Source organism: Athene cunicularia (assembly GCF_003259725.1).
Source record: "Athene cunicularia isolate RWA chromosome 26 unlocalized genomic scaffold, athCun1 chr26_part1, whole genome shotgun sequence".
Taxonomy (NCBI): domain Eukaryota; kingdom Metazoa; phylum Chordata; class Aves; order Strigiformes; family Strigidae; genus Athene; species Athene cunicularia.
In genome coordinates this window covers 1,132,292-1,143,203 of record NW_020799136.1, presented here as the reverse complement: position 1 = coordinate 1,143,203, position 10,912 = coordinate 1,132,292, and positions in this window count along the sequence as shown.

The window sequence follows — 10,912 nt, the reverse complement described above, 5'->3', positions numbered from 1 at the left end:
GGGGCGGGGGGTACCGGGGCGGCCCGGGGTGTGTGTGTGTGTGGGGGGGTCAGAGCCGCGGTTGTGCTCGCAGCCGGGAGGGGAGCGCGGCTCTGCGCGGAGGAGGCGGCTGCGCGCTCCGCTTTGGTCCCGCGGATGCTCCCGGCCGCCCGGCGCTGGCTCTGCTGTGGGAAAACAAAACAAACAAACAAGAAAAAACCCACCCCAAACCCCGCGCATCGGGAAGCAGAGCAAGAGAGCCGGCAGGTAGGGCTGCCGGGCGGTGCGTGCTGCGCCTCGTCGGGGCTCCCCGAGGTGTGTTCGTGCGTGGATGTGGCATGAATTTCTTCCGTACTTGTCCCCGGTACAGAGGCATCTGCCGCGGCCAGGCTCGTTTTAAAGATTATTGAACAGAAAAAGAGTTTGCGAAGCGTGATGTGAGTGTGGACTTCCAGAAACCCTGAGGACTTGGTGGGGATAAGGTCGGTGAATCCTTAGAATCAAAGGGAAGTTTTCCTTGCACCTAACTGTAGGCTCTGCTTAGGTTTGCTGCCAGGTTAACCTGTGCCCCCCTTCAGCTGCAGCGGCAGTTTGAGGAGGATTCTTAAAAGTGGTACCTAAATGTCGTGATGTGGATGTTCCATCGATGACTGACATTGGCATGAGTAGAGACTTTGGTGGTAAAATGCCTTAGTTGTTTATGTTAACATAAGCTAAGAGACTGTATGGTTTTCCAGCAGATGACAGCTTTAGGAGGAAGATAAAAGTGCTAGAATAAACTAATACTTTTATGCTGGTCATGGGCAGACTTGGCAAGAAGTTTGACTTTCATGCTTATGTTTTAAAAATAAAAAATAATTGCAAGGGAAACGTATCAGGAACAGCTTTCCCGGTCTAGATCTGTCAGACTCATGAGTAACACAGAGAAAGTGGCCAGGCTTAAACCATATCCCAGTCCGGCCCTGTTTTACTTCTAGATGTGGGCTCGAGAGAGCAGCGTTTGTATGTGTAACATGAGAAAACTAGAAATTATAAAAATAGAACATGAGTAAGAACTTCAAAAGTACCCAAATGACCTGGGCATTGAAGTCATGCAGGCACTCCTGAAAAACGTGTACCAGCCTTTAAACTTTTTCTATTATTCACCCTACATGCAATTTTCTTTCTTTCTTTCTTTCTTTTTTTTTTTTTAATCTGTGATGCTACTGGACTTTCTTGCATCATCCGTAGCTACTACCCTTCCAGTCGGTGGGGAGTGGCTGTGGTGGCAGAGCCAGGAATGCCAGATTCCCAGCCCCGTGCTTGGATTCAAGGCAGTGCCTTCAACTCTGGAACTTATTACCACAAAATATTGTGGAAGCCAAGAGTGCTTGGCTTATGGGATTTGAAAAAAAAGGATTAGAAATTTGATATGGATAACAAGAATCTCCAGAATTAATAGCAAATTAAATGAGAGCTTTACAAGGAACATAAATCCCTGTATTTTAGGGTATAAACCAATTTTAGGATTTAGTAGGAAACTTCTCCTTGTAGGGAGATTTTTCTTGCACGCTCTGCTGGGGGTATATCCCCCTGCAGCGTGTTACGTACGTAGCCTGTGCAGCGTCATCTATGAGAGCATCTCGTCTTCTTGAAGAGGTTCTGATTAAAGTACCCGAACCTCAACGTGTTCCCCAACACCGAGGTGTTGCTGGAAGGCCAAGCCACGTGTAGAAGCTGCCTAGAGATGACAGCAATATTATCTGTGAACAAAGAGTCTTACAGGCTCTAAGATTGTCGTCGCTGTAATACGATGGAGCGGTGGTAGATACTGCGGTGCACGCCGGACACACTCCTCCAGCAGCATCTTTCTGAAGGTGCACAGTCAATTTTTGTTGGTGGAGAGACAGGCTATATCCGTAGTGTGAGAGATGAAATCACTGGACTGATCACTGAGTTAGAAAACACAGCCTTTGGTCTGCTTTATCCGTGCCAGAGTCCCTAGAAAATATATGTCTAGCATAAACTGTTGCTAACCTTTCCCCCAAACTGTTTATTTTGCTGGAGCACTTGAGTGACAGTGTTCGGCGGGCGTGGGGGGGGGTCTGTGTTTTTAGGTTTTCTCCCTAAGTTACACATCCCTGCTCTTCGACTAAAGCCTCCATATGGAATTTAGGGTGATGGCTAGACTCTTGTGGCTGGTGGCATTGTGTGTTCATGTCTTAATAAAAAAAAAAAAAATAACCGTAGCTGCCCACTTTTGTAACGAAGCTGCTAGTAGAAGCTTTGTTCAGAGGATGGATCAAAAAAGTCGGTCCCAAAAAGCATCAAATCTGTTGTATGATGAAGCGACAGGGCAAAAACTGCTCTTTGAACATAACCGTGTGGGTCTCCTGGCGTGTCTCTTTGCAAAGCCTCTTTGGGAATATCAACCCGTCTGCAGAGTGCCTGCATCACTCTGAAAGTCTTCGCCCAGAGCCTTTTGCGTGGGATCCCCACGGAGCTCTGAGGGTTCGCAGATTACTTCTGGGGAATGTACAAAAGCAAAGAAAGGCATCATCGATGCTCTGTACAAGTAGTCTTTATACGTGATATTCTGTATCACGTATAAGCGATATTCTAGCTGATTGTGCTCAATCTCTGGCTTCCATGGTTCCACACTGACAAAATACCACCGTGAAAAGTTACACCTGTGGCAGTTTCCTGGCAGTTTCCTCCCTTTGGAACTCCCATCACTGCAGACAGCGATGTGGCAGAGAGCTTCGGGGTCTTGTTGGGTTTGTGTATCCTTCCCTGGACATAACTAGTGGTTGGTTTGATTCGAGCTGCCTGTTAGTCTGTCAGGACAAGAAAAATGACAAGAAAAAACACATGGCAGACCTGGCAGAGTCATTTGTTGATGGTCTCTCGTTTTCTCGGTGGCGACGTATGCCCGGGCAATTTAAGAATATTTCATACACGGCAAATGACTGTGGTACTAAAATACTCCTCTGATTTCAGTCTCTTCAGAGGATGCTCCTCTGTCTTCAGTCTCTTCAGAGGCTTCTACCACTTTGTCACAGTGGGGTTATAAGAGCTTTTCAGAGGAGCTCTAAGTGGAGTGAGTAACATCTGTTTGTTTTTATCCCCCACCTTTCTGTACGTTGCAGCAGTTCAGCCAAGGAGTGTCTTGTTTTGGTAGTTGAATGTTTTGGGTTCTCTTTAATGTGTGCGTTGCTATCTCCTTATCTTGGCTAAGGCAACATCTAAACAAAACACTTGACCCATTGGGTGAAAGATGTGGAGGTTTGTGATGGATTCGAGGCTGCGAGGGAGCGGGAACAAAAGGACCAGAGGGGTGGGAGGAGAGCAGCTGCAGGCAGTGGTAGGGGTGACCAGGCGATAGTAGTTGTAAAGCCTTGTACCTCAAGAGAAATATGGATGGAGAGAAGCAAGATGGTATGGAGAGGGATATGCAGAAGCCAATAAGAGTTACGTCTGGTGAATCTCCGGCCACTTCTGCCGTTGCAAATGATTCCATCATATGATCGTGACCTGTGGCTTCTGCAGGAGGTGGGAGGCAGTCAGCATAAGACAGCTACTTTTAACGAAAACTAACCCTGGACAGCCAACCTGCGGAGGGAGCCTCGTGATCCCTCAGCCATGCAGTTAAACTTGTGACCAAGGTTGTGCTACGAGCAGAGCAAGGGAGTCATGAGCAGCTGTCAGGTTTTTTTTAATGTTTACTTGATTTCTGAACGCTTAATATCAGACATCCGTGTGAAAACGGGAGCCCTAGGGCTCAGCTGAGAAAGGGGACAGAGACCCTCATGGAGGAATCCTTGATTTTAAGAAACGGGGAATCTTTGAAACAGCCTCTGCGAGGTAGTCACGCAATGTATTTGCTCATAAAAGACTGCCTGTAAACATGGCTCTGCATAACGTGAGGGAAATCTTTCACTCACCACAAACAAAAGAATAGGAAGATAGTAAACCAAAGGATTATTGTTGCAGCCCTGTGTCCTGATGCTTGTATTGTTCAGTCAGACCGCATTTATCTAAGGCTAACAATATGTTGAATCCATATAGCCCTTGAAACCCGTCCTATTTCTTGTGCTGCTGTTGCTCTTCACTGCTGTAAGAATCTGAGTCTGATCTTGTATTACAGAACTGCAGGAAGTTGTTGATGTGTCCACCAACTAAGCTATCGAGTTGCTTGTTCAAAAAACATAAACTAAGTGGAACTACAAAGTCACCATTTTATTATTATTTGTATGCATGCTGTTCCCTGGAGGTCCTCAAATTTGTGCCCTTCCTCCTTGTTTTCATATCCTAAAATGTCAGTTCCTCTTGCAGTTCAAAAATATTTGTTTAACATTTTGCCAGCCTGCATAAGAGGAGAAACAGACCCCCGTGAATATTGTCTGGCAAAATAAGAAATGTAATGTAGGAATGTGGTCCGAATGGCTTCTTTGTCTCGGTGCTGGAGGGTGGCTGGAACACACACAGCAAGAAGCAGGTGCTTGATTTGCAGCTCTGAGCAGTTTTTTCTCTCACCATGTACATGCACTAAAAGAAACTGCTGCTAGGCCAGATTTCAAGGACCTGGCCCTGTCTTACATCTGGGGTGAAATCAGTTCTATCCATTTCGGACAGAACCAGCTTCTGGTGACTCGCAGATGAATTCTCCTAATTGCCAGGCTTTGAGTACTCGGAAGGTGTAAGGATGGCCTCTGGCAAAATAATGAGGTTTATTTGAAAAAAGAAACTTAAAACAATGACGGGCGTTGGGTTCGGTTTGTGAGGTCTAAGGTTGTTCTCTTCAATCAAGGGAGCAGATTTTTTTTCCACCTTCATGTTCTTGGAAGCTAAAATTCTCTGTGGTGGTTTGTCTCCAGGAGCTAGGACTTCAAGAAAAATGCAAATATAATGAGTGCAGTGACTCAAATCCATGCAAGTTGTCAGCACTCAGAAGCCATTAATGTTCTTGCAGAGCAGGCTAGAGCCAACGTCAGGAATTATGTGCACATAGTTGTGGATAACATCTAAATCTTGCTTTAGATTTATGGGTTAGGACTTCTGGTGAAATGGTGCATGCAATAAAATCCGTGGATCATGCTTTCTTTACCAAACATTAGGAGCGATTCCTGCTGGGATTTGACCTGCTACATCAGAGAAACCGGGTCGGTGATCAGACCTCAGATCTAACCCTATTCTGCCTTCTCCCAATTGCCTGCTTCTAACTTAGGAGCACTGGGCAGAGCTGGCTCTTCAGCTTGATTCGAAGTGGGTAAGTGAGCTCACTCAGTTCTCTGTCCTCTCTGCAGAGAGACCAAAAGCCTCTACGTTCCTCTGGAACCTGTGTGTGAGTTCCCTGCTGGTGACTTTACGCTTTTTCCCTCAGTGCTCTGTCTGGGAACGCTGGGCTGTACTCTGCCTCTGGAGAAGCATCTGCCACTGACCCAGGATGTTATGCTTCCCTCTTTCCCCTCTGCCCAGGGCCGGAGTGCCGCTTCTGTCGTGCCCTTCCCTTTGGAGAGGGGGTACCCAAAACTTTTTGGTGATTTGTGAGATCTGAGCTGACGCTGCTGTTGCTGGGTGCCCTCTGCTAGTGCTCTCCCTGCCCCTGTGGTGTACTGGTTCCTGCTGTGCTACCTGGCTCTGGATTCTGGGGGAAAAAAAAAAATAAAAAAATCTTCCTTTGCTTAAAGCTATGCAAACAGAACAAAGGATTGTTCTGGTTGCAGAGAGAGCTTCCTTGTAGGTCTGTGGCGAGAGGCAGTTCATAAATACAAAGAGATGGAGCACAAAGGAGCAATGAGATGACAGTGGCTTTCCAAGGCAGCAGTCTGTGCGTACCAGGTACTGGCTCTTGGCGTGACAGGGGAGGGCTTTGTGCGGGCACTGTTGCTGTTGGACTCCAGAGGTGCGTTTGGGAATGTTTATGACAAACGACTCCTGTGTGCGAGGGGCGGTGGGAGCAGCTGGAGCAATGCTAGAACAAAAGGCTGCTGTGCTACAGCCAAGGCCGACTGAGCAATTAATGGGCCTGGAAGGGTGGCTTTTCATGAGAATTGACTCAAGCTAGGTTTAGGAGTGTGGCTAAATGTAGCTGGAGAGGATCTGACCATGCATATAAAAAGGGGAGCACAGGAATTACGCAGGGGATAACTGGAGGGAAGGAAGGAAGGACACTTCCCAGCTATTAAATCTCTTAGCCCATGGATATTGTTTCAAGGCAAATTCTTGCAACCTCAGTGCTCAAGATCCATCCATCCTGGCTGGACAAATCACTGGAGAATGTGCTGTTGGGAGCAGTCCTGCAGCAGCCCCAGGGAAGATGATTCAACAGGGCCTCTTTCATCTTTGATTTCTGTGAACACAGTCTACATTTGTGCTGCCCCCAGATCCTCCCATTCATCACTGTCTGTGGCCAATGTTGATAGCAGCGTATAAGCCTTTTGGGCAAGAGCAGGGAATGCTAGCTATCCCCTCTGCTAACAGAAGACACTAGCTGAGGCTAGTTAGCACATGCCGATGCGCAGCCAGAATGGCCCGGGCCGGTGCTGGTGATAAGCCTTTCCCAGCTCTCACTGGGCAAAGCCAGCACCGTGCCTGCCCGAGGTGCCCTGGCTGTTTGCCCAAGGCAGCCCGGAGCGTGTTGCGGAAATATCAGAGGTCTTTCTGCTTCATTTGTAGCTCACTGAACTTTACCCCAGTAAATATGGGCAAGAGAGAGCCCGGCGTGGAGGGAAAATCCTGCTTCTACTCAAGAGTCTGAATTGCATAAACTTCCATTTATCCTTTGCCATTACAGCGACTTTTTCAGCGGGCACTAAGTAACTTCAGCACTCAGACCACTTTCCTGCCTGTTCTCCTTGATAGATGCTGTCTCTGTTGGAGCAAGAAACCCAACAATGTGCAACAAAAAGCCTGAGCACCCCTGCTCAGAGGGCTCTGCAAAATCCAGGGAGCTTTGAACCTGAACTCCGTGCTTAATTACTAAAAAGCTAATAATTTAGGGCTGGTATCTTTCCAGGGCTCAAAATAGAAGTCAGGTTCCTGTTTATAAGGAGAGATGGGGTGGGGAGTGAGGGGGTGTGTGTGTGTGTGTGTTAAAAATGCCTCCCTCCATTCACCTCCTGTAGAAATGGCAGCTTTGAGACTTGTCTTTTGCGAAGTGGAAAACTCCCAGATACTCCGTGCTGCTGTGTGTTCTGTGCGAACAGCTACAGCTTAATGCTAAATCCCTGCACGTTCGGAGTCTATAACACATTAAACTGATGGTGAGAATGGGGAAAGGAAAAGGCGTCTTAAGTTTCCTAGAAAGATCTTCAAGTGAAACTTATCTGCCTTAAAAAAATAACATCTGATTGCTTCTTATCTCTGCAATTACCCAGACAATTTCAGGCAGAAGTGAAATCACAGAATCTCGTGTTTTCAGACGCAGCCCTCCTGACTGGTCTGTCATGATAAGGAGAAGACTCTCTGTTCCGGCAGTGATCTGCGGGCCCTCCTTGGCACAGAGAAGTCGGTGTGCTGCGGGCAGAAGTCGGAGCTCGTGCAGTTTTTGCTACTGTAGGCACGTAAAACTGCTGTTCTTACAAGAAAGATCTTGGGACTTTTGACCTTCAAGCACCCCAGAGAAATCCTGTTATTCCCCGCACACATGCTCTTCACCTGTCCCTTTGGCAGAGGGTGCTGGCCCGTGGCTGGGGTGACAGAAGGTGTCTTGCTGACAGGCTGGCAGAAACCCACCTCTGCTGGCCGCTGAGGGCCAGGGCTCGACTGGGAACACGGGTGGCTGGGAATGGTAACTCTGCCAGAGGGGCAGGCGGCAGGGACAGCGATATCTTACAGCAGCTCCCAGTCCAAAGTTTTTGGAGAGTTTTTCCTTTATTCCCTCCCACTTTGAATGCTCCCACCATGGGCGGCTGCCTGTTCCACGCCTGCTCGTGCACCAGTTCTGATACGAGCAGTTGCACGATCTCTTCTCTCTTCTCAGAGCAGGGGGGTAAAATCCAGCGGTTCCCAGGAGAGCTGCAGGCTGCTGCCCAGCTCGCTTGCCTCTCATTGCACTCAGGGGCTGATGTGAGTGATGGGGGATCTGTGCTCACAGCTGTCTTGGGGCTATTCCTCACGCTGCAAAGGCTCTTTGTCTCATTCAAAGCCATGACCTCATTTTAGAGACAGAAAACAGAGAGGGAGAAACCCACCAACCTGCCAGCAAAGGTCAAAGGGCTTGCTGAGAGATATGTTAGCATCAAACTTCTCCGGCAGGGACACAAATAACTGGAATTGCAGACCAGAAAATTACCATGAAAAAATGGACTAACTACCATGTGATTACAAAAGAGCCCATTAGTTCTGTGTGTGTCTAGGATTCAAAGTATATCCTTTGAGGAAGAGCACGAGGTCACGCTCCCAAAACTTTTAAGCGAAAGGGACTGTGTAAGTCTGTGCCTGTTGCCTGATGCTCTCCAAGGGCTGCCATGTGTGGAGTTGTAGCTGGTTCCTCTCCTCCCTCTTTTTTTTAAGGCCCAGACCTTGACAAACGTTACTTCTGGCTAAGTGGGGGAAGGATAGATTTCAGTGTTAGGTCGCGGCAGCTCCCGCTGTGGTTAAATTTGTCAGACCTCTCGCCGCTACTTTTTAATCAGGCTGTTGGGGTGCTCTTTGGGCTAATGAACAGCCCTTCAGCTCTCCTGCCGGGGCTTGGCAGTTGGTTTCTGCAGAGCTCCTGGCCACTGCTGGCCCGGGATCCCTGGTTGATGGTCTGGATTTGCGGTCTCGTGTGTCAGTGCCAGCTGTGGCCTTTGCTCTGGCCCGTGGTTTTTGCTCGAACTGTCCTCTCCACCTCAAGGCTGGTCCTGACACTCAGCTGGCCCCGTGACTGTCACAGCTTTCCAAATAAAGCCAGAAATAGTGAAGTTTTATCATGGGGTAAAAGTCCCAGAGCTGCTTTGGAGTCGCAGTGTGCTGGAGGCAGGAGGACCTCAAGTGCAGCGCTGGCTTGCCGAGGAGTCAGACGTCCCCTTACGCAGCATTTGTGCTTTGGTTGGAAACAAGAAGTTCCAATTTCACTTCCCATTTTCCCAGCCCTGTGAACAGGCGCTGCAAAGTGGACACAATCGAACAGCTGGGGTTTCTGCCTTCCCATCCCTTCTGTGTAACAGATGGGGAACTTCTTCCCCTTGAACTCAGCACTAGCGATTAAAACTCAGTTGTTGTTGTTGTTGTGTGTCACTGTTTTCAGTGCTAAGGTGACCCGTGTAGCGTGCAGTGGGACAGCCATGTCTTCTCTGTACGTGGTAACAACCTGCCACCAGAACCGGTTTGCTCTTCTCCTTGCCGGTCCCACGGTGTTGGGGTAAGTGCCTTACTATCTGCTTTCCCTGTTTCACCCCTGCTGATCGTTTCTCCCTACGGAGGATTACAGTAAGGAAACCTGTGAAATCCCGTCTGCCTGCTTGGGCAGGGCTGGTGGACAGACAGCTTCATAGCTCAGAACAGGGCGGTGATGACCAGCACAAAAGTTCATGTGCGATTTAGGTAGCTGCAGTGGAGGAAAATGCAGATTCTGTGTCCAGGTCACAGAGTTTTGGGGAGCGTGGTCTGTCTTTGTCTTAGCTTTGTGCGTGGGGACACCAGGGAAGGGCTTTAGACGAGCCCAGTGCCTGTGCTGGGGGTTCGGAGGGGTTCTGGAGGACTGTCCAGCTGCAGGGCTCTGGGGACTCTGTGAGTAACGGAGGGTTGGGGGCTCCTCCGCGGCGGGGTGCGGACTCTGCCTTTGCAAGCCTCGCCTCGGATGAGGACGTGTCCGTGCGTCCGTCCAGGCACAGCAAACACACCCCAGAGCCTCCCTGCTCGGGGGAGCAGCGCCGGAGCTATCGGGCAGCTCTGCTGCAGGATCCCGGGAGCGGGGGGGGCTCAGCCACCTGTGGGAGTTTCAGACGTGGGGAGGCTGCTGCCCTTTTTAACAGCGTCCATCTCTTTTTCCTCGCCCCTCGCTTCCCGGTATTCCCTTTACAACCAGCCCATTGTGCTGTGGGCTACAGCAGCTGGGTGGAGTGTTTCAGGCTCAAGTGTAATTTCAGTGCCTTTAAAAGCCTTTGGAGGGCTTTTTTTTTTTTTTTTACTCTGAAGAGGACAGCAACGCCAACAAGGGATAATTTGATGGATTACTCTGCGGGGCTGAGGGGCTCTCCTTAATCCCCTTTGTGGGCCTGTTTGACGAGACGCGTAGCAGAAGCCCCCAGCCTCAGGCAGAGAAAAGGCAGCTCAGCAGGGTAGGTTTTACACACTGACATATAAATACGGGTCCTGGTCATGTGGTGCCGGATATAATCTGTGCCCGTTACCACGCTGCGGAGAAGGGGGGCACCTGGAGGGGGCTTATTTTTTCCCTTTCCAGTTCAATTTACATTTTTATTCTTCTGCTAAAAATAATAAAAAAAGAAGAGGGGGTGGGGGAGAGGCTGACTCGGACCAAATGCCAGGGTAACGGGCACAGTATTTAAACACCAAAAATGAGCTCAAGTGAAAAGCAGAACCAGATCTTCTCTCATTTCCCCTCCCGCTTCAAAACAGGGGCTCCTCTCATGAATAAAAGCAAGAGCTTGGGTCATGCAGTAGCAAAACAAAGCTGTAGCTCTGATGTAGAGCCAGCCAACCTTGTCTGGAGGTCTTGAGTTGTTTATAGCAGACCTGAGGCCGGCTCAGGAAAGGTTGACTAGAAGGAGAGAGGCTCTTGAGAGCGGAGGCTAAAAATGCTGCTTCTCTGATGGTGTTACGTATGTTTAGGAGCGTGTGAGGCTGCGTCTGTGCTAGCTGAAGTTTGGTGATAAGATGCTGGTCGTGCGCAGGTAAAACGCTGCCAGACCGTCCTACTCTGTGGTGGGCACAAGCAGTCTTGTTGCGGTTCCTTTGGCCCGTCTGAGCTCAGCTGTGGGTTATTTACTGGAGCACTCAGTCC